At 41.3% G+C, this 25,120-nt stretch overlaps 1 protein-coding gene across 2 annotated transcripts in view; it reads left to right on the top strand.

The window, feature by feature from the left end:
* LOC140717098 (bcl-2 homologous antagonist/killer-like) overlaps window positions 1-25,120 on the top strand; it is a 111,615-nt gene that overhangs the window by 21,355 nt on the left and 65,140 nt on the right. Inside the window, exon 1 of one of the 2 annotated variants that reach the window (XM_073030309.1) lies at window positions 3,503-3,847. The exons of the other annotated variant lie outside the window; for it this stretch is intronic. The gene's annotated coding sequence lies outside the window, so the exon portion shown is untranslated. Of the gene's footprint in view, window positions 1-3,502; window positions 3,848-25,120 lie in introns of those variants that run through there. 2 annotated transcript variants of the gene reach the window in all.

The following is a 25,120-nucleotide window of genomic DNA, read 5'->3' as shown; positions in this document are numbered from 1 at the left end:
CTTAGAAATTCTTCAGCTCTTCTTCAACTGTCCCACCATATAGCCTGTGGTTTCCAATCTATGCTAGCCAAATGCTCCCTCATCCCATTGTAGTCTCCATTGTTTAGGCACTGGTTATAGATTGAACTATTACACCCTCCATTTGTGTGAGAAACTCAATCATACTGTGAACACTCTTTCCAAGAGGATCCCTAACTACAAGATCACTAACTTTACCTGTCTCATTGTACAGAACGAGATCTAAGATAGTACGTTCCCTTGTAGGTTCAGTAACATGCTGTCAAGAAAGCTATCATGGATGCATTCACAAGACTGCCTCGACCAACTTGTTTCACCCAATCTACATGCAAGTTAAAGACCCCCATGATAACTGCTGTTCCATTCTTACATGCCTCAGATATTTCCATTTATTGCCTGTGCCACTGTAACGTTATTATTTGGTGTCCTATAGACAACTCTCTCCAGTGATTTTATTTTTCCCCCTTTACTAATCCTAATCTCTATTCAGATGGATTCACCATTCTGCGCCTTAGATCTTGCTTTGTCCCTCACTATCGCCCTGATCTCATCCTTAATTAAGGGCGCTACCCCACCTCCCTTGCCTTCCTGCCTATGCGCTTCCAAAATGATCACAGAAATCTATGGATTTCAATTTTATCCCTTCAATATCACCTAGTAAAAATAATGTTGGATTATGTGGAAGTTGTATTCCAATAATTTGTTTCAGTAAAACTCTTAAATTTGTCCAAAAAGGTTGAATTTTAAAACAAGACCAAGTAGAGTGTAAAAAAAGTACCAATTTCTTGATTATATCAAAAACATTGATCAGATAAATTTGAGTTTAATCTACTTATTTTTTGTGGTGTAATATATATTTGATGTAAAAAGTTGTATTGTACTAATCTTAGTCGAACATTTATTGTATGTCATACTGTCAAGACATAATCTTGACCAACTTGTTTCATCAATTTTAATATTCAAATCAGTTTCCCATTTTTGTCTTGACTTATGAATTCCTTGTTTAATTGCCTGTTTTTGAATCAAATTATACATACCAGAAATATTTTTTTTATTTTTCCTTTATGAATTAAAGTTTCTATTTCATTAGGTTTCGGCAATAACATTGTTTGACCCAGTTTATCTCTTAAATAAGCCCTTAATTGGAAATAACAGAAAAGAGTGTTATTTGATATTTTATATTTATTCTTTAATTGGTCAAATGTCATTAATATACCTCCTTCAAAACAGTCTCCTATATATCTAATCCCTTTGTGAAACCAGTTATATAAAAGTTGATTATCCACTGTAAAAGGGATGTTTATTTTGAATTAAAGGTCTCTTTGCTAATAAAGATTTCTTTATCTCATCATCAACATTTATCTTATTCCATAAATCAATCAAATGTTTTAGTATAGGAGATTCTTTCTTTTCCCGTATCCATTTAGATTCCCATTTATATATAAAGTCTTCTGGTATATTTTCTCCTATTTTGTCTAATTCTATTCTAATCCATGCCGGTTTATCTTCATCAAAAAAAGATGCAATAAATCTAAGTTGATTTGCTTTGTAATAATTCCAAATCCAAATTGAATAAATATCAGAAAGAATTCATAAAAATTGCATTGGCAGTAGCCAAAAAGGCTATTGCAGTTAATTGGAAATCGGATTCATACTTAAGTATAGATCTTTGGAAGAACGAAATTTTTAGCTGCATTCCACTTGAGAAAAATACTTATAATTTAAGAGATAAATATGAAATATTTCTGAAAATTTGGCGCCCTTATTTACAAAAAATAGGATTAAATATATAGGTGCTCCGAAGATAAAATTATTGGTTATCTGGGGAAAGAAATAAATATACATATTAAAGCTAATGAACTCCATGGAGCATGTGGGGATCTTCCGATATCCAGGCATTTTCTTTCTTTTTTTTCTATAGGGATATGTTAGGGTTGATAATATGAAGGGTTGATAACTTTGTTTTCTTTCTGTAACCCATTTGAAAATTCAATAAAAAAATGTTTTAAAAAAGAAATCTCCTATGGTACTTAATTGCGAGATATTCTAGGTCTGGTGAGCACACTGATCAATTTGTGCACCGAGGAGTTGATCATGAGGCATACACCTCCACCTCTGCTTTTGAGAGACTTGATAGTCCTTTCCCCACCGTGAATTGCGGCGTCCAGCGCGGAAGGGGACGATCAGATCAGAATCAGAATCGGGTTTATTATCACTGGCATGTGTCGTGAAATTTGTTAACTTAGCAGCAGCAGTTCAATGCAATGCATAATATAGAATAAGAGAAAAAAATAATAAATAAGTAAATCAGTTACAGTATACGTATAATGAATAGATAAAAATCGTTCAAAAACCAATAATGTAAAAAGTGAGATAGTGTTCACGGGTTCAATGTTCATTTAGGATGGCAGGGGGGAAGAAACTGTTCCTGAATCGCTGAGTGTGTGCCTTCAGACTTCTGTACCTCCTACCTGATGGCAACAGTGAGAAAAGGGCATGCCCTGGGAGCTGGAGGTCCTTAATAATGGACGCTGCCTTTTTTTTTGAGACACCGCTCCTTGAAGATGTCCTGGGTACTTTGTTTCACAGAATCCTGGTTGAGCAGCGGGTTGTGAAGTTCGTCGGCTCCATCTTGAGTACAAAGGACGCACGCGGTCCTAATGTCCCTCCGTACAGCGCCTTCGCTCTGAGATCTTCGATCTTATTTACTAGGTACATTACGTTTGCCAGCACGGTAGTTGGTATTGGGAGTCTAACACCCCGCTTCCTTAAACGTACTCGTTTCCCTGTCCTGTAACCACGTTTCCTACGTGGAATCCGGCGAGAAGTACGGCCACAATCACATTATTTCCGTTGGTTTTAAGCAGCGATAGTTTTTTTTTCCCCAATCACAGTTAAAACATATTTATCAGCTGTACAGACCTTGGAAGCAGTTATGATTCTCAGCTGTATCAGGCTGAAACGGGAATATTTAATTGTATTCATTGCGATACGATAGAGATCCATTGAGCTGCTCGAGGTCGCTGGAAGGCGCTCCGGATCTGTAAACTTAAATTGCTTTTCGCATTTCTTTTGAGTCGCGTGTTCGAACACCTAGGTCCCTCTGCAGCACAACACATTTCTCCTGCGTTAAACTCCATTTGCCGGAGCTTTGTACGGCCATAACATCTACCGCTTCGTAGCCGATTTATGAACTCTACAAACGAAACTTGTTTTCCTGCTTGTACTGTCGTTGTGTCCTAAAATATATTTAAAATGCAATTTTATATGCATTAAGTTGTTTCATCACGAAATTAGCATCAATCTTAAAGATGGATGGTGACTTCCATGTACTGATAAAGGCTTTGCACTTGAGATCATTCAGTTAAGATCTTTGTTTACGGCAAGCTTTCGCTGCATTTTCGTCTGTTTAAAATGTTTTCCGGGTACTGTTGTGATGTAATTACTGCATTGCATCATACATAAGCTATGCTTCTTCAGGTACAGCTTTTGATTTTTGGCTCTTTCTCCACCCCCACCGCTTGAAGGCGGGATTTTGAGTGGAATGCAGTCAATCATTGACGTTGCTTTTGGTCTGTGGTAGCCAATGAAAGCATTTGATGCTCGGTTTGCGACGGTGTACTTGAGACTACACGGAAATAGAAGCCGGGCTGTCCGTAGCTGCACAAATATTTAGGGGTTGCGTTTGTTCTTTCACGTTTAGAGAGCTCGATAAAAATTCGGGATTTGCGAAGCTACGCAGGAGCCTGGAGATTTAACGTGATTTGTTGTTCGGCCACCATCAAGACATATAGTTTGAAATCTCGTACGGGTGCCACCGCCAGTTCAGGTGAATTGGTTATAATGGGGAGCGGTGATGGTACTTTACTTTCCAGCAATGGTATCTTAAATGGATTTGCTTATATTTTCGGTAGAGCGTTCATTACATTAATCGCTACTCGTCTTTTGTATTTTTGAAATAGACTGTGATAAACCAGAATATAAACCAGGACATTGGGCTAATTGGGTGAATATTTTGAGTGTATTCCAATTGATTCCTGATTAATTCTAAATGTATTTGAGATATAATTACGTAAAAATTGCGTTTTAAAATGGTATTCAAAATTAGAAGTATTTACGTTTTCTGTGGCTACTAGGCTGACCAGAGAATTTGTGATTTTTTGCTGGAATTTTTGAAACCACTTACTAGAGTCAGATATTTAAGATTGGGGGTATGGGAAATTTCCAAGTCAGTATCTCATCCCATTGTAAAGTCCAAAATGAGAAGGCAGAAGTTGTCGAATTCAAGCTACCCCCCCCCCACCCCATTGGATCAGTTACTACTGATAGTTAATTTAAAACCTTCCTTACAGCTTTAGTCTTGCTCCTTCTCTTCAATATACTACAGCACAAAAACAGGCCTTTCTTCCCATCTAGTCCATGCCAACTTGATCTTCTGTCTTATCCCATCTATCTGGACCATGTCTCTCCAAATCCCTTCCATCCATGTACTTGTCCAAAATTCTCTTAAAGAAGACCATAAGACATTGGAGCAGGATGAGATCATTTGGCCCATGGAGTCTGATCCATTTCCTTCTCTGTATCCCTTCGTGCCCTGACTAATCAAGAACCTATCAATCTCTGCTTTAAGTATACCCAATGACTTGGCCTCCATGGCTGCCTGTGGCATCAAATTCAATACATTTACCACTTTGGCTGAAGAAATTCCTCCTCATCTCTGTTCTAAATGAAACGTTGCTCAATTCTGAGGCTGTGTCCTCTGGTTCTTTAACTTCCCCATCATCCTCTCCACATTCACTCTATCAAGGCCTTTCAACATTTGATAAGTTTTGATGAGATCCTTCCCTCATTCTTCTGAATTCCAGTGAGTCCAGGCTTAGTGTCATCAAATGCTCTTCATATGATAAGCCTTTCAATCCCGAATAATTTCTGTGAAGTCCTTTTGGTCCCTTTCGTCAATAGAACATAGAAATCTACAGCACATTACAGGCCCTTTGGCCCACAATGTTGTACCAACCATGTAACCTACTCTAGAAACTGCCTAGAATTTCCTTACTGCATAGCCCTCTATTTTTCTAAGCTTCATGTACCTGTCTAAGAGGCTCTTAAAAGACCCTATTGTATAAGGGGCCCAAAACTGCTTAAGGTGCTCCAAGTAAGGCCTCATTAGGGCTTTAAAGCCTCAACATTACATCCTTGTTTTTATATTCTAGTCCTCCTGAATTGAATGCTAACTTGACATTTGCCTTTCTCACCAGTTGCTCCACCTGTAAATTAAGACTCCCATGTCCTTTGGCATTTCAATTTTTTGATTTTTTTTTCTCCATTTAGAAAATAGTCTACACTTTTATTTCTTCTACCAAAGCATATGACCACACAATTCCTGGCACTGTTCCATTTTCTGCTTCTTTGCCCGATTCCCCTCATCTATCGAAGTACTTCTACAGGCTCCCTGCTTCCTCAACACTATTTGCCTCTCCACCCATCTTTGTGTCATCCACAAACTTGGCCACAAAGCCATCAATTCCATCATACAAATAATTGACATTTAACTTAAAAAGAATCGATTCTACACAGACCCTTGTGGGACACCACTAGTCACCAGCAGCCAATCGGAAAAGGATATCTTTATTCCCACTCTTTGCCTTTTGCCAATCAACCAGTGTTCTATCCACGCTAGAATTTTTTCTGTAATACCATGAGCTTGTAGCTTGTTACACAGCCTCATGTGTGACACCTTGTCAAAGGCTTCTGAAAATTCAAGTACACAACATCCACTGATTCTCCTTTGTCTATCCTACTTGTTATTTCTTCGAAGAATTCCAACAGATTTGTCAGGGAAGATTTTCCCTTAAAATCATGCTAACTTTGGCCTATTTTATCATGTGCCTTTAAATACCCTGAAACCAAATCTTTAACAGTTGACTCTAACATCTTCCCAACCACTAATTGGCCTATAATTTTCTTTCTTCTGCCTCCCTCCTTGAAAAATGGAGTGACATTTGCATCTTTACATTCCTCCCATATCATTACCAAAATCCAATGATTCTTGAAAGATCATTACTAATGCCTCCACAATCTCTTCAGCCACCTATTTCGGAACTCTGGGGTGCAGACTATCTGGTCCAGGTCACTTATCTACCTTCAGACCTTTTGAGTTTTACAAGCACCATCTCACTAGTATTGACAATTTCACTCATTTCTGCCCCCAGCACACTCTAAATTCTGGCATACTGCTAGTATTTCCCACAGTGAAGAAGACCGTTGCAAAATACTTAATTCATTTCTTTTGACTTCTTTCCCTTGTGGCTTTTTTCAGTTGCCTTTTGTTCCCAATTATGTGCCCTCTCTTTGGCTTTTATATTGGCTTTGACTTGTCAGGCATGGTTGCATCATCCTGCTTTTAGAATACAGGTATCCCCCGCTTTACGAAAGTTCGCTTACACCACTTTGCTTTTACGAAAGACCTACATTAGTACCGGTTTTCGCTAACCGAAAGAAATCTGAAGAGGATTTTTGCTTTTACGAAAAAAGGCAAAAATTGAAAATAGCGTTCAGCTTTTGTTTAGCAGCGAGCCATTATAGAGGCAGCGCGCACCCAAAGCAGCGAGAGTGGTGAAAAGTGAAAATAACCTTCAGTGTTTGTTTTGCTCTCAGCAACTCAGCATCAAGTCTCCATAGCTTTGAACTGCGTGAGATTTTTGCTATGATTAACAGTGCTGCAATGATTGCAGAAAATTATGACTTTAATTTTGAAAGGGCACGTAGGTTTAGGGCAGGTTTGCAGGATGTTTTAGGTGCTTACAAAGAACTGTATGATAGAAAAATGCGTGAACCTTCCAGTGTGCTCGCTGTCTTCCCGATTCTGGTAAGTGAAACTACACTGTACATACATTATTTCTACTTTATATAGGCTGTGTATTTATTATATCATTCCTGCTTTTACTGTATGTTAGTGTTATTTTAGGTTTTGTGTTATTCGATATGATTTGGTAGTTTATTTTTTGGATCTGGGAACGCTAAAAAATTTGTCCCATATAAATTAATGTTAATTGCTTCTTCGCTTTATGCCGTTTCGGCTTACGAAAGGTTTCATAGGAATGCTCTACTTTCAGATTGCGGGGGAAACCTACTTCCTATTTGGGATGTATCTATCATGTGCCTTCTAAATTGCTCCCAGAAACTTCAGCCATTGGTCTGCCATCATTCCTGCTAGTGTTCCATTCTAATGAGTTTTAGCCAACTTCTCTTTCATGGCTCTGAAATTCCCTTTACTCTGTAATGCTGATACATCTGACTTCAGCTTCTCTTTCTCAAGTTTCAGGGTGAATTCGATCATATTATGCTCACTTTACCCTAAGGGTTCTTTTATCTTCAGCTCTTTAATCCGTTCTGGTTCATTGCACAACACCCAATCCAGAATAGCTCAACTGTGAGCTGCTCTAAAAAGCCATCTTGTAGGCATTCTATGAATTCCCCCTCTTGGGATCCAGCACTAACTTGGTTTTCCCAGTCTACACATGTATTAAAGTCCCGCATGACTTTCATAACATTGTACTTTCTGACTCCTGTTGTAATTTGTAGGTAATTTTTCTAATTTGAAGGTCTGTATATAATTCCCATTAGGATCTTTATGCCCTTGCAGTTTCTTGGCTCCGCCCACAATGATTTTACACCTTTCGATCTTATGTCACCACCTTCTAATGATTTGATTTCAGTTTTTTACTAACCGAGGCACTCTACCCCCTCTGCTTATATCTGCCTGTCCTTTAGATACTCTGTATCCTTGGACATAAAGCATCCAGCTATAATCTTCTTTCAGCCATGATTCAGTGATGCCCACAATGTCATATATGCCAATCTGCAGCAGTGCTATAAGTTTATATACCTTATTCCATATACTGCATGCATTCAAATATAACACCTTCAGTCTTATATTCATCACCACATTTGGTTTTGTTCCCCCTTACACTGCAGTTCATTCTGTTGACTATAGTTTTGCCCTGTCATCAGCCTCTCATCAGTCATGAGTCTCACCACACACTGCCTCTGTGTGTAAACCAACTACCCCATCCTCAGCCTTAACACTCCGGTTCCCATCACCCCGCCAAATTAGTTTAAGTCCTTCCGCACAGCTCTCGCAAACCTACCCTCAAGGATGTTGATCCTGCTCTGGTTCAGGTATAACCCATGTCTTTTGTGCAGGTTGTACCTTTCCCAAAAGAGATCCTACTGATCAGAAAACTGAACCCTGCCCCTTGCACCAGTTCCTTATCCCTGCATTCATGTGCCTAATTGTCCTATTGTTGCCCTCACTGGTGCGTGGCATAGGCAGCAATGCAGAGATAATTAACCTGGAGGTCCTGATTTTCGGCTTTCTACCTAGCTCCCTAAAATCTCTCTTCAGGTCCTCCTCCCCTTTTCTATGTGTGACATTGATGCTAATATATCCCAAGACTTCTGGCTGCTCAGCTCACTCTTCCCCTTTAGAATGCTGTGGGCCTGATCCTCGACATCACTGAGCCTGCCGCCTGGGAGGCAATGTATCATCCAAGTGTATTCTCTATTGCATCCACAGAATCTGGTCTCTATTCCTCTAACTATGGATCTCTTCACCTCTCTTTTGAGGTACAGCATCAGACTCTGTCACGGTATCCAAAGTGGTATACGGTACTTTTTACTGAAGGGAATGGATACAGGAGTACTCTGCACTGGCTGTCTGTTTCTTTCTTCTCCTGACAGTCACCCAGTTACCTGCCTCCTGCAACCTAGGGTGACTGCCTCCCTGTGGCTCCTGTCTCTCACCTCCTCAGTCTCACATATGAGCCAAAGGTCATTGAGCTGCAGCTCCAGTTCCTTCACGCATTCTCTGAGAAGCTGCAGGTCAGTGCACCTGGTGCAGATGTGGTTATCTGAGAGGCTGACGGTCTCCCAGAATTCCCACATCTCATGTAGAAGAAAACACAGACCCCTGGAGCCCATTGTCACGGCACTAACTATGCCCTAACAGACAAGGAATGAAGAAGAAGAAATTGGCCAAATACTTCCCGAGGAGTCAAAGCCGCTCCTAAACTGGCCCACGCACACAGTTGCTCCTCTGCTTGCCCCTGCCTTATTTTTATTTGCACTTTATTCGCTCACTTGAATGTTACATTTGAACCTGCATTTAACATTTCCATTGGCAGCTTGTTCCACATTTGCACCACCCTTTCAGTGAAGAAGTTTCCTCTCAGATTCCTCTTAAAAAATTTTACTTTTCACCCTAAATTTGTGACTCTAGTTCTAGGCTCACCTATGCTGAAGGGAGAAAGACTGCATGTATTCTTCTTATCTATACACCTTCTAATTTTGTATAGACCTTTGGAATCTCTCCACATTCTCTTGTGTTCTGGGAATAAAGTCCTAACCTGTACAGTTTTCCCCTATAATTCAGATCCTCCAGCACTGACATCCTACTGGTAAAATTTCCCTGCTCTCCTTCAAGCTTATTGATATTTATCCTGTAGACAGATGACCAGAACTACTGCAAAATTCCAAATTTGGACTCATCAATTTACTGATTTCATTGTCCATTTCTTTTCCCATTGATTCTACAGTATTTCTTTGTGTACTGTGAATGCACTCAAGGAAATGAATATGTATATGGTGACTTGAGTATTTTGATAATTAATTTACTTTGAACTAATGTCTTATACAACTTCAATATTTATTTATTTATTGACATACAGCGTGGAATAGGACCTTCCAGCTCTTCGAGCTGTGCCCCCAGTGATTTTTTTTTCTACCCCCACCCCTCCCCCAATTTAATCCTCGCCTCAACACAGAACAATTTACATTGACCAATTAACCTACCGACTGGTACGTCTTTGAACTGTGGGAGGAAACCGGAGAGCCTGAAAGAAACCCACGCGATCACAGGGAGAATGTACAAACTCCTTACAAGCAGCGATGGGAATTGAACTCAGATTGCTGATACCGTAAAGTGTTGTGCTAACCACAATGCTACTGTGCTGCCCCAACATAACATCCCCATTCATGTACTTGGTGTTTTGATTTATGAAGGCCAATGTGCCCAAAACTCTCCATGACCCTATCTACCTGTGATGCCACTTTCATAGCCCCTTTGTTTTATGGAACCCCTTAGTGCTTGACCATTCACTAGGTAAGTCTTAGCTTGGTTTTTCTTCCAGAACAGCAATACCTCACACTTGTGTGCATTAAATTCCATCTGCCATTTTTCAGCTAATTTTCCCAGCTGATCAAAGTTCAAAGTGAATTTATTATCAAAGTACATACATGTCACCATATACATTCAACCCTGAGATTCACTTTCTTGTGGGCATATTCTAAATCTAATAATCATAATAGAAGCAAGGAAAGACCACATCAACAAAGCAGACAACCAGTGTGCAAAAGGCTACAAGTTGTGCATATACAAAAGAAAGAAGGGGAGAAAAAGTAGTAGTAATAATAAATAAACAAATATCAAGCCACATCTCAGTAAAACATAGAACAAAACAATTTATCATCTCCCTCATTTCCCTTCAATACAGCAATCTTGCCCTAGGGTCCTCGATTTTTGTTCTGCGGTGACTGCATATTTGCTAACAAGATGCTTGGTAGAGTGGGCTTCATCCCTCTTGTTTCGGCTGGCTTGAAGTACTCCCTCTTCCCCCTCCCCCCCCTCCCTTGGGGCATGGTGATGAACCTTTATCTGCTTAAGAGCCTTACCTGCTTGCTTGAGAATCAAGTCCGCTGAGTTCTTCAGAAGCTTGTGAAATCTATAGTCAATTGTATGTTGATGTTAGATAGATAGATAACTGCAGATGCTGCAGATTGCCATAAGAGTAACTCGCAGAACATTACCATGGTTCATTGGCACCATATTGGTATACTGGTCAAGATCATTCTGTAAGCTTTGATAGCCTTTCTTGCTGTCCATTGCACCATCAATCTTGCTTTCATCCACAAATTTGCTGATCCAGTTTACCACATTGTCAACTAACTTCTTAATGTGGATTTTTAAAAAATGCAACAGATCCAGCACTGAACCCTGCAGCCTGTCACTAATTACAGATGTTCAGTTAGAAAGATAGCTATCTTCTACTTCTCATGCTCTCTATCTTCTCAGTAACTTTCAGTTTCCTGGCCCTGATTGCCTCATCTTCACCATCGATATTCAGTTCTACACTTCAACCTTCCATTAAGAAAGCCTCAAAGCCCTCCGCCTCTTTCTTAACAAAAGAACAAATGAATCCCCCTCCTCCATATAACCCTCTCACTGGGGCTTGTACACCAGCTTGGCTCGTTAGCTAGATCTGCTGACAGCCATGTTACTCAGCAGTTAGAATGCCACCTTTCATAAGCAATATATGTTTAGGGTCAGTATGATTTCGGGTTCAACCAAACAGGAGCTTTCGGATGTTTCAATTAAAGGATCCTCGATTTGAGCTAATGCTGTGTAAATACCACCCATACAGTTATCGGTAGCCAAGAAATGACGGATCGTACACCAGCATAAACTTGTAAAGAAAATATTTTTACCAAAATTACAGTTAAAGAAGAAAAATAAAGGGCCATTCAGTTAAACCAGTCCAATGTGCACAAAAATGTTGGAGCTCATTTCTGAAATAGTTGGGGTTGTATCGCTTCACTCATGTGCTGGACCCACTGCATGAAAGCACCAGGCACAGTCCGAATTACCCTCGAAGGCTATCTTGAATGAACTGGCTCTCTCGAGAGTATTGACCCTTCCTCCTTGGAGCCATTCATTTCCTCAAAGCACTCTTTGGAACAGGGACTCTCCTTCCAACGGCATTCTGTGGCATCATCCCATCTGCAGTGACAGTTAGTACTTCATTCTCACATTGGTTTTCAGTAATATCTTCATCCAAAATGTTCACACAGTAATATCCAGAGCTGGTGAGCTCAAGAGACGCTGGCTGTTCAAACATCAGTACTTGGTCAATCTCCGTACCCAGTACTGCTCCTGCTTTCTTTTGGGAAGATTTCCTCAAGAGTAATGGAAGGTTCACTGGTACCACCTCTGTTTCAATGTAACATTTTGTCTGTCCTATTTTTGCAGGAATTTTCACTCTTGGTAGAATGTAGAATCTTTTCATCTCCAAATTTGAATGCTTTGTTACTAGGTGTGTGTTCACCAATTTCTGTACTTCAATTTGGTTTTGTTCACTTACATAGTTATCAAGCCATTTTTCTCCACACACTGTACATGTGCATGCTGTATAAATAGCAGCAAATCCTAGAGATTCTATCATCAAAGTCTCTGCCTTAGTAAGTGATTCCTTCACAAACAATGTGATATGGCACTCTTCTACATATTCAAATTTGTTATTTTCTTCAGTTAGCCTCTCTTGTTTGGTTCTGTGCGGACAGTTTCTTGCCCAGTGGTAAATACTTTGACATGCCACTCTTTTCGATTTCCTACCATATTTGTGCCAGGTAATGGTAAGCTTGTCTGGTCCCTCTGAGATCAATGCTTATAAGAACTTTCTACAGGGGCACCCTAACTGGCTACATTACTGCCTGGTATAGGAACTGTACCTCCCTTAATCACAGGATTCTGCAGAGAGTGGTACGGACAGCCCAGCGCATCTGTGGTTGTGAATTTCCCATGATTCAGGACATTTACAAAGACAAGTGTGAAAAAAGGGCCCGAAGGATAATTGGGGACCCAAGTCACCCCAACCAAAATCTATTCCAGCTGCTACCATCTGGGAAATGGTAATGTTGCATAAAAGTCAGGACCAACAGGCTCCGGGACAGCTTCTTCCACCAGGCCATCAGACTGATTAACTCGCACTGATGTCAGTGTATTTCTATGTTCTATTCATTACTATGATTGCACTGTTAGATGAAGATGAAACAAAGATTTTTACTCATGTATGTGAAGGATGTTAGAAATAAAGTCAATTCAATTTTTAAAAAAAGCTATACTCTTGTCTCTGTTTGGCGAAGTATGCCGTTTCCTGACTCAAATTAATTCCGACTGTTAACTTAGCAGTCTTTTCTACAAAAATCCTCTTCGGTGCTGATTTCATAGATGCAAATGTTAGTTCTGTGCATGCAGTTAATGCTAGCTATCTGTCCTTTGTCTAGAGATGCAGTATCCAACAATTTAACAGCTTCAGCATCAGGAGGTTCTATTTTGTATTTACATATGGGACTGTACTTTTGTTCAAACTCAATCAGCCATATTTTTAGGATTGTCTCTATAAATTTTGTCAGTCTGAATATGCCTCATAAATTCAATCCTTTTCTATCTTCAAAATAAAAAGTCGAGTATTTATTACTGTATTCATACAGACATCTTTGTTCAAGTCTTCCACCAAAATTCCCATTGAGGTCTCTCTCACTCTTCCTGAAAATGACAGTGCAACAGCCAAGGTTTGCTTCTTCTCTAGATCTGTAACATGAGTCCATATTCCAATTTAATTCCAGCTTTTGTAAAGCTTGCTCTCATCAAATGCCAGCGGGTTTCTATAATTGGATACCATACCACTGTTAATGCCCAAACAACAAGGACCCGTTTTTCTTTTGATTAAATAACCTTGCTTTCAATGTCTCCCTTCAATACCTGAGGGCTGCCACCTTTACATCCCACAATTCCCTCTTCTCCTCCCTCGAGCACGTACATAAAAGGTAGAGTGCACATACATGCTAAATACTTACATAGTCCAAATGAACAGAACTCAACTGGTATTGGACATTCTGAGGAGTTTGGGTTATCTAGCTATGTAGCCAGGATGTAACATGACGAGTTTGGACTGGGTGTACCACACAGTTCCTCGTTTATGCTCATCATCCTGCTTTGGAGGAACTTCCACCTTCTCAACAGCGGCTCTGAACATTGGGTGAATAGACGGGACTTTCCAAAAATTCTCTCCATCTCTCTTTTTGCATGCTCCCTCAAGCCTTTTCACAGTAGGAGTACTTGTTGCTGCAAGAATGGAAGCTTCACGTTTTTCCAATCGAATCTGGGCAAACCAACACAGGTGTATCAGTAGTCTCATTTGCTACTGTTTCATCTGCTTCCAAAAATTCCAGTTTCAACAACAAGTAACCATTGTATGGGTAAGCATCAGTAAGAAGCCCTCAAATCTCAAGGGCGTTAATGTTAATTGCGTCAAATACCGGTTGAGAAAGATCTATAAAGTAACTTGAGAACACGTGTGAAGTATGGCTCTAGCATAAATACCGTCAATCTGTATGGTCCCCTGAAACTTTGGGAATGGTGTTTTGCACTTTAGTATTACCCTTGTTGCACTGATTGGAACGTATTCTCTCTGAGGCGCCAGCCCTTTCCTTTTTCTGAGTCCCTTCTTGGTTTTGCTTTTCTTCTGTTTGATTAACCATTGACTGACTTCTCGGAGAAGATTCTCCTGTCCCTCACAGTCTATCTTGAAATGTCCATCTTCTCCACATTTGCAACAGAAAATACCAGTTGCCTATCCAGTCAAAAGACCCTTTTCAGCAGCACTCCTTTATGTGCTACAGGTGGGTCAGTTTCCCAACGGATGCATCATGTTTAACTGAAACATTAGCAGACCAACATTGAGTCAGCTTGGCTCAAAGGATTTTCACCCCATTCCTCAAAAGCTCTATCTCTGTGGCATCAGGGGTCACTTTAGCAGCAGAGGGTGCCACTGAAGATACTACTCGGCTTTTGGATATGTTTCATTTCTCAGTCCTGTTTTCCACCCCTCTAACTTCTGTGAGTACCTCGGTAAAAGATGGAGAGGAAGGCGCGTCTTGTGGGTCATTCGAATATGTAGAGCAGTTGTATCATGTGACTGCATGCCCTTCACAACTTGCTCCATCCTCAAGCAACTTCTCTCAGACACTGCAGTGCCAAAAGCATCTTCCAGAGCTTGCGGTAATTAGCTGACATGGCTAATGGGTTTTCTGCCTTTAGGAACCTCATTATATCAGCTGCCAGAATTTTTTGAAAATTCTACCAGTCTGTTTTTCCATATTATCTGAGCACTGCTATAAATTCAGATGTCTACTCAGCCCAAGCCTCATATTCTTGTTTCCCCATCAGTTGTGGGCTTAGCTCCAGAGAAAGTTCTCAGCCAACGATAACTTTGGCTCTTCGCGGGTACACTTTGGCATTTGTGAACCAGTGATGTAAATAGATGAAACCACCTCAGAACTTAAATCAACATTTGAAGGACTTCTCACATCAGCCAACTCCTTGTCCTCACTTCACAAAAGCGAGAACAACTTGTCCTTGAAATCTTCACCCTCAGCTACATTTCCCTCCCTTCTATAAAAATATGAACTGCACATGGCCCCACCTCTCCAGGCTCCCCAACCTTGTTAGGCAGCGCAACCTTTGGAGCTCATTTCTGGAGTAGTCGGGGCTGTATCACTTTATTCACACACTTTGTGAAAGCACCTGTCATAGTCTGAATTTCCCTCCAAGGCCATCTCAATTGAGCTGGCTCTCTCAGAAGTATTGGGCCTACCTCCTTGGAGCCATTTATCTGCACAAAATACTTCTTGAAATGGGGACTCTCCTTCCAACGGCGTTCTGCAGCATCTTCCTTTCTGCCCAGCTCCACAGCTCCTGCCAAAAGGACCCACACCAGACTGCAGTTCTTCAGAAATCCCTTCCCACCTAGCTCCCTAGAAACTTCTCCACAGCCCATAATACTGATTGACTGACACAACATCTCTAAATTGAACAACATAGCTCCTTGTCTTTAGCTGAAGCCAAAACACACTGCTTTTACAGAAAAATGCTTAAATACATACCTCACAGCACCGCAGGAGAAATCTTAACCGGGGCATTACAGCCATCTGGCAGAACTGGTCCTCACCCTGAACAGTTTTTCCTTTGGATCCTCCCATTTTCTCCAAACCTGAGGGGTAGCCATGGGCACTCACATGGGCCCAAGCTATGCCTGCCTCTTCATTGGCTATGCAGAGCAGTCTATGTTCGAAGCCTTTCCAGTTCTACTTCTTAATCCTCATCCGCTACATTGATGACTGCATCGGTGCTGTTTCATGCACCATGCTGAGCTCATCAATTTTATCAATTTTGCCTCTTGACTTCCACCCTGCAGTTAAATTCATTTGAGTCATCTCTGACACCTCCCACCCCTTTCTTGATCTCTCTGTCCCCATCTCTAGAAACAAACTCAACTGACACCTTTTATACACCACCTGACTCTCATGGTTATCTCAGCTATGCCTTTTCCCACCCCATTTCCTGTTTTTAATAAAAAAAACTATTTCCCTTTTCTCAGTTTCTTTGCCTCCACCACATCTGGTCCCACAAAGTGGCTTTCTATACCAGTATATCAGAGAAGTCTTCGAAAGAATGGGGTTTCCCTCCCTCTTCTAATAATGCTGCTCTCACCTGCATCTTCACTTCCTGTACATCAACGTTCACCCCATCTTCCTGCCCCGATAGTCCCTCTTGTCCTTGTCAACCACTCCATCAGTCTCCGCATTCAACACATTATCCTCCGCAAGTTCCTCCACCTCCAAAGGGAACCTGACACTAAGCACATCTTTACCTTCTCCCCCAGCCCTCTGCTTTCCACGGGGATCGCTCCTCCATGATTCCCTTGTCCATTCATCCCTCCCCACTAATCTCCCTCAACTGACCTAAGTGCTACACTTGCTCGTACGCTTCCATTCAGGGCCCCAAACAGCCCTTCCAGGTAAGACAACACTTCAACTGCAATCTGTTGGGGTCATCTGTGGTGTTTGGTGCACCTGATGCAGCCCCCTCTACATTGGGAGACCCATTGTAAATTGGTGGACCACTTCATTGAGCACCCCTGCACCATCTGCCGCAAGCGGGATTTCCCGGTGTCCAAATATTAATTCTGATTCTCGTTTAGAATCAGAATCAGATTTATTATCACAGGCATGTGAAGTGAAATTTGTTAACTTAGCAGCAGCAGTTCAATGCAGTAGAAGAGGAAAAAATAATAAAATAAAAATAATAAGTAAATCAATTACAGTATTGAAAAGATTTTTTTTAAATTTGCAAAAAACAAATGCTGTATCTTTTTTTTTTTTAAAAAAGTGAGTTAGTATCCAAGGGTCCATTTAGGAATCTGATGGCAGAGGGAAAGAAGCTGTTCCTGAATTGCTAAGTGTGTGCCTTCAGGTTTCTGTACCTCCTACCTGATGGTAACAGTGAGAAAAGAGCATGCCCTGGGTGCTGGAGGTCCTTAATAATGGACGCTGCCTTTCTGAGACACTGCTCCCTAAAGATGTCTTGGGTACTTTGTAGGCTAGTATTCTAGATGGAGCTGACTAGATTTACAACCCTCTGCAGCTTCTTTTGGTCCTGTGCAGTAGCTCCTCCATACCAGACAATGATGCAGCCTGTCAGAATGTTCTCCACGGTACAACTATAGAAGTTTTTGAATGTATTTGTTGACATGCCAAATTGCTTCAAACTCCTAATAAAGTATAGTCACTCTCTTGCCTTCTTTATGACTACATCAATGTGTTGGGACCAGGTTAGATCCTCAAAGATCTTGACACCCAGGAACTTGAACTGCTCAATCTCTCCACTTCTGATCCCTCCGAGGATTGGTATGCATTCCTTTGTCTTAACCTTCCTGAAGTCCACAATCAGCTCTTTTGTCTTACTGACATTGAGTGCCAGGTTGTTGCTGCGGCACTATTCCACTGGTTGGTATATCTCACTCCTGTACGTCCTCTCATCACCACCTGAGATTCTATCAACAATGGTTGTATTGTCAGCAAATTTATAGATGGTATTTGAGCTATGCCTAGCCACACAGTCATGTGTATATGGAGAGTAGAGCAGTGGGCTAAGCATACACCCCTGAGGTGCGCCAGTGTTGATCGTCAGCGAGGAGGATATGTTACCACCAATCCACACAGATTGTGGTCTTCTGTTTAGGAAGTCGAGGATCCAATTGCAGAGGGAGGTATAGAGGCCTAGGTTCTGCAACTTCTCAATCAGGATTGTGGGAATGATGGTATTAAATGCTGAGCTATAGTCAATGAACAGCATCCTGACGTAGTTGCTTGTGTTGTCCAGGTGGTCTAAAACTGTGTGAAGAGCCATTGAGATTGCATCTGCCATTGACCTATTGTGACGATAGGCAAATTGCAATGGGTCCAGGTGCTTGTGAGGCAGGAGTTCAGTCTAGTCATGACCAACCTCTCAAAGCATTTCTTCACTGTCAATGTGAGTGCTACTGAACAATAGTCATTAAGGCAGCCCACATTGTTCTTCTTAGGCACTGGTATAATTGTTGCCTTTTTGAAGCAAGTGGGAACTTTTTCTTGTAGCAGTGAGAGGTTGAAAATGTCCTTGAATACTCCTGCTAGTTAGTTGGCACAGGTTTTCAGAGCCTTACCAGGTATTCCATTGGGACCTTCCGCCTTGTGAGGGTTCACCCTCTCTAAAGGCAGCCTAACACTTGGCCTCTGAGACAGAGATCACGCGGTCATCAGGTGCAGCAGGGATTTTCACAGCTGCAGTTATATTCTCCCTTTCAAAGCGGGCATAGAAGGCATTCAGTTCATCTGGTAATGAAGCATCGCTGCCATTTATGCTATTGGGTTTTGCTTTGTAGGAAGTAATGTCTTGCAAACCCTGCCAGAGTTGCAGTGCATCGGATGTCACGTCCAACCTCGTTCGAAATTGTCTCTTCGCCCTTGAAGTAGCCCTCCGCAAATCATAGCTGATTGTTTGGTACAGGCCTGAGTCGCCAGACTTTAATGCTACAGACCTAGCCTTCAGCAGACGACGTTCCTCCTGGTTCATGCATGACTTTTGGTTTGGGAATGTACAGTAAGTCTTTGTAGGCACATGCTCATCCACACAGGTTTCAATGAGGTCAGTAACAACTGCAGCATACTCATCCAGGTTCAAAGATGAATCCCTGAATACAGTCCAGTCCACTGATTCAAAGCAGTCCTGTAGGTGCTCCTGTGCTTCCCTTGTCCGTACCTTCTTGGTCCTCACTACTGGTGCTGCAGTCTTCAGTCTCTGCCTGTACTCGGGGAGTAGACGTACAGTCAGACTTCCCGAAGTGAGGCGAGAAATAGCATGGTAGGCATTCTTGATGGTGATGTAGCAATTGTCCTGTGTGTTGTTTCCTCTGGTATTGCAAGTGATTTTTTTTTTGGACTGGCCTAGTTAAAGTCTCCCAAAACAGTGGTGAAAGCATTAGAGTGCGTTGTTTTGTGCATGTTGATTCCATTGCTCAGATCATCTAAAGCCTGCTTGACATTGGCCTGAGGTGGAATGTATACTGCTACGAAAGTGACCTTGGAGAACTCCCATGGTAGGTAAAAAGGACGGCACTGGTGAGCAGAATTGGGACGACTGATATATTTGTGCACCGAGAAGAATTGATCATGAGGCATACTCCTCCACCTCTACTTTTGAGAGATTCTATAGATCTATCCTGAAGGTGTTCCAACATGTCGATCCATGGCCGCCTTCTTGTGCCAAGATGAACCCTTGGTACCCTCCAACCTGATGGTATGAATACAGACGGCCCTCCTTATCCATGGATTCCGCATGCGCGGATTGAACCAACCGCAGATCGGGAAAACCCGGAAGTTCTCTCTCCAGCTCCCGTTGTTTGAGCATGTACAGACTATTTTTTCTTGTCATTAATCCCTAAACAATACAGTATAACAACTATTTACATAGCATTTACATTGTATTAGGTATTATAAGTAATCTAGAAATGACTTAAAAGTACGGGCAGTCCCTGGGTTATGAATGAGTTCCATTCCTGAGTCTGTCTTTAAGTCGGATTTGAAGTCAGAACAGGTGCATCCGATATTGTTTAGCGTCAGTCAAACGTTTTTCTTAGTACAGTATATAGTACATATTTTACCTTTCTATGCATATAAAACACTTAAGAAACATATGTATTTCAATAATTAAACCACTGCTTTGCTTAGTAATAATTGTAGCTTTCATCGGGGCAGGGTCTTTCACATGCTCCATTAAAATTGTTCCAATCATTGACCGACTGTCACCTAATGCTTTTCCAATGACCGATGGCGTTTCACCTCTTTCCGATCACTTTATTACTTCCACCTTATTTTCAATAGTGATCATGATTATTTTTGTGAACAGAAACACTGTGGATTCAGAGCTGCACTGCTGGGTCCTAAACACCACCGCACTGAGACAGGTTAAATAAGGGACTTGAGCATCCACGTTTTTTGGTATCTGCAGAAGGTCTCGGCACTAATCCCCTGCAGATAATAGACTGTACTGACTTCTCCAGTGACCAGATTTCTCCCCATCCCCCATTCCCCAACTTGGACCTTTCACGTTCTCACCTGCCTATTACTGCTCCCTGGGTCTCCCCTCACACCCCCCCCCCCATCCCTTTCTCCTATTATCTACTCTCCTCTTCTATCAGATTCTTTCTTCTCCAATTGTTGACCTTTCCCACCCACCTGGCTTTACCTAGCATCTCTCAGCTGGGCATTTCCCCAACCCCACTTTTTAGTTTGGGCATCTCTCTCCTCCTTCTCCCCCCCAACCCGCCTTACTTCTCAGTCCCAAGGAAGGGTCTCAGCCCGAAATGTCGACTCTAGTATTTTTTTTTCCCATAGATGCTTGCCCCACCTACTGAGTTCCTCCAGCATTTTGTGTGTGTGTGTACTTTCAACCACCCTCTGGCTTCTCTCTCTCTCAATATTGGGTCTTCATCCTGAATGCCAAGCAATGTAACCTTCTGATTTAGCCTCTCATGCGGGCCTTTGTCAAAGGCTTTGATTAAGTCCATGTATACAATGCCCACTGCCTTCCCTTCACCATTCTTCTTTATAACCTCCTCAAAAAACCTCTAAGATTGGTTAAACATAACCTACCACACACCAACAACGTTGACTATCCCTAATAAGTTTCTTCATCTGAATTGTGTGAACTTCATGTGAAATTCAGGCATACTTCAAATACTCTAGATCCATGGTTTCTCATAATTTCCCACTATTGTAGAGTGCTTTTGATCTCAACTCTGATTTAGCAATGCAAATCTTTCCCGCTGATTTGCATTCTGCTTTGTAAAATGCTTCAAAAGGCCTTTTTTATTTTTCGTTGTGTTTTTAACTTTTTAATGCACTTGCGTGTTAGTAAATGTTAATTGACCTAATGCAAATCTGATGTAACTAGAAATGCAAATTTGGTTCCATGTCTGTAAACTAACTTTGAATGAGTCCTTGATCAGTCCTGATGAAGAATCTAGGCCCAAAACATCAACTGTTGACTCTTTTCCATAGATGCTGCCTGGCCTGCTGAGTTCCTCCAGCACTTTGTGTGTTGCTTTGAATGAGTACATAAAGAATTACTAACATTAAGAGGAATGCAGTGGTAAAAGTGGATTGTTGTTTTTCTGGAGGCAGTTGTTGGAACTAGCATGTGCACATTTAAGTCTGGAGTGGCTGTGCTGTATTACGTATTTTTAATTGAATGATTCATAATGTTGTCCTATTGATCTGGGATAGCAGCTTTAATTACCTGTAAACAAGGTGCTTGATGTTCACAGAATACAAACCTTTATTGCATTTTTAAACTGCAACTTCAGCAAGGTTTCTACCACTAGGCCTCAAGTTTGTAAAATGAATCAGTAAATTTAAGATGAGAGGATCTATAGATGCTGGAAATACATGAAACCGGGACAGGGTGGGGGGTGAAATAAAGAGCTGGGAATTTAATAGGTAAAAGGGATAAAGGGCTGGAGAAGGGGATAACCTGACAGGAGAGGGTAGAAGACCATAGTAGAAAGGGAAGGGGAGGAGCACCAGAGGGAGGTGAGAGAGGGAAGCAAGAATAGTGATGGGAGAGCAATTATCGAAAGTTTGAGGAAATTCCAGTAATTGCCCCCTCCCCTTCACCATTCCCATTCCCTCTCTCACCACATCTCCTTACCTGCCCATCACATCCCTCTGGCACTTCTCTTCTCTCCCTGTTTCACTTATCACCTGCCACCTTGTACTACTTCCTCCCCTCCCCCACTTTCTTGCTCATCTTTTTTCCAAATCTAGTGAAGGGTTTTGGCCTGTAACGTCAACTGGTTACTCTTTTCCATAGATGCTGCCTGGCCTGTTGAGTTCCTCCAGCATTTTGTGTGTGTTACCTGTAAATTCGAGAACCCTATTTTTAAATATTTATGCTTGCTCATATTTGAGTACAGGAGCAAAAGTATTGGTCTTGTACAGGGCCTCTTAGTCACTAATTTAAATGTTTTACGCAGGTGTGATTTCCTTATCTGAGGAAAGATGATTTTGATGTTGGAGTACAGTGAAGTTTTACAAAACTGATTCTTGCAATGACAGCACTGATGTACAAAGAGAAATAGTTAATTTATCTTGGAGTTTAGAAGAATGAGGTGATCTTAATCGAAATGTATAAAAATTCCAACAGGACCAGATACAAGGATGGTATTTCCATTTGCTGTTGGGAGGGTGGGGTGGTTGGGTCTGGAAACATGAGTCATGGCTTCAAGGACATGTGACATGCCATTTAAATCTCGTATCAGAAGAGATTTCTTTCCCTAAACGGGTGAACCTATGGAATTCTCTACCACACTGACTGAGGACATGACATTATCCACCACCTCCTTGAAAACATTTCTATGTTAAATGGTTCAAGGAATATCAGAATTGGGTTTATTATCAGGGCATATCATGAAATTTGTTGTTTTATTGCAGCAGTACAGTGCAGATCATTAAAAAGAAACTTGCTATAAGTGACAGTAAAAAGAAATGGTGTCAAGGACGAATAGTGAGGTAGTATTTATGGTTGAATGATGAAGCTGAGCTAAATTGCTTTCTTGGTACCATGAAAGCAATCACCACATGTTTGATGAAAATATAGTTGCTTTTTCAGTGACAGATGTACTCATTTTATTAAAGGATGGCACTAGTTTTAAAATGATCAATTATCTCTTTTAAAAGAAAGCTTATGTATGAAGTAAGCTGATGAATATTAGACAGTGTCTGGTCTGGTTCATAAGAATTAGCTAGTGACAATGTCACTATTTACTTGAATTTTGTTTTGCTCAAATTAGCATCAATAGGTCAATCATTTGACAGTTTTTTTCTAGTGTAGTTTTTTTTCTGTGTTGTTTTCATGTAGTTCAGTCTAGTTTTTGTACTGTTTCATGTAGCACCATGGTCCTGAAAAACGTTGTCTCATTTTTACTGTGTACTGTACCAGCAGTTATGGTCGAAATGACAATAAAAAGTGACTTGACTTATCATAGATACTATAAAATCTGCATTGACTGAAAGTTAATTTTCAGTATGGTAAATTTAAGTGGGAAACTGAATTGAGTAAATGCAGACAGAATAGAGAATGAGCACATTTTGGAATTATTTCCAGACTCTGCAGTATTTTGCTTTTGATTATTCTGTCCTGGATGAGCTCTAAAGGTGGTGAAAATGCTGGTTGGAGCTAAGAGAAGCCATGCTAGTTTCAGGAAGTCTTGAGCTAGATTTTGCATAGAAATAATTTAGATTTTGTTTTTAACTGCTGGCATTTTCGTATGTAATATCAGTAGTTTTTACTTGCAAACTTCAATGAAGGTACACTAGGCTATCTTAACCAATTTTTGCTTTGATACTGAATCTGGATTTGCTGATGGTAGCTATCAGCAGAACATTAATCTCAAAGCATTAATCTTCAAGGAGTGGTGCCTCAGAAAGGCCCAGTCCATTATTAAGGACCCCCATCACCCAGGACATGCCCTCTTCTCATTGCTACTGTCAGGTACAGAAGCCTGAAGGCACAATCAGAAGTTCAGGAACACTTTCTTCCCCCTCTGTCATCTGATTCCTAAATGAGCATTGAATCCATGAACACCACCTCACTTTTTTAATATATTATTTCTGTTTTTGCATGATTTTTAATTTAACTATTTAATATACTTGTATACTTTAATTGACTTGTTTATTTTTTCTCTGTATTATCATGTAATGCATTCTACTGGTGCTGCTAAGTTAACACATTTCACGACATATGCCAGTGATATTAAACCTAATTCTGGTTGTGAAAATGTGTTCACTTTGGACCTCGAATGGGGAGTTCTGAAAGATTTGGAATCTTTGAATATCAAAAATGTGAATGTTTCGACAGCATATGTGGCCAGAAAACTGCTTTGTTGACAGCTGTTCATGGGATTTACTCATGGAAGGACTTATGATGATCTAGTGGACTTTCTCTTAGCAAGTTCCCTCTTTGGGATATAAATTTCTTCAATCTAAGATTTAATTTGGCAGTTAGCCATAAGTTTAAATGCAGGTTCTTCCTTTGTTTTGAGTTGTGTGTTTTTACCATTGCAGATTTGGTGGGTAGCTTGCTTTTGAGCTTCTTTCGTTATTTTGCTAGCTATAAAATCTGTCACCTTTGTTTTGGCAACCCACACAAAATGCTGGTGGAACGCAGCAGGTCAGGCAGCATCCATAGGGAGAAGCGCTGTCGACGTTTCGGGCCAAGGCCCTTCGTCAGGACTGAAGGAGGAGGGGGCAGAGGCCCTATAAAGAAGGTGGGAGGAGGGGGAAGGTGCCAGGTGAAAAACCAATCAGAGTGGGGGTGGGGGAGGGGAAGCAGGGAGGGGATAGGCCGGAGAGGTGAAGAAGGAATGAAAGGGGAAAGCACAATGGGTAGTAGAAGACGGTAGAATCATGAGAGAGGTGATAGGCAGCTGGAAGAGGAGGTAGAGTGAAAGTGGGATGGTGGAAGGGAGAGGGAGGGAATTACCGGAAGTTGGAGAATTCAATGTTCATACCAAGGCTACCCAGATGGTATATGAGGTGTTGCTCCTCCAACCTGAGTTTGGCCTCATCATGACAGTAGAGGAGGCCATGTATGGACATATCCGAATGGGAATGTGAAGCAGAGTTGAAGTGGGTGGCAATCGGGAGATCCTGTCTTTTGTGGCGGACGGAGTGGAGGTGCTCAACGAAGTGGTCCCCCAATCTGCGTCGGGTCTCACCGATGTAGAGGAGGCCGCACCGGGAGCACCGGATGCAATAGATTACCCCAACAGACTCACAAGTGAAGTGTTGCCTCACCTGGAAGGACTGTTTGAGGCCCTGAATGGTG

This window comes from Hemitrygon akajei, chromosome 27, assembly GCF_048418815.1.
Source record: "Hemitrygon akajei chromosome 27, sHemAka1.3, whole genome shotgun sequence".
Classification (NCBI taxonomy): domain Eukaryota; kingdom Metazoa; phylum Chordata; class Chondrichthyes; order Myliobatiformes; family Dasyatidae; genus Hemitrygon; species Hemitrygon akajei.
The sequence above is the reverse complement of the archived record's forward strand: the minus strand, read 5'-3'. Positions and strand labels throughout refer to the sequence as shown.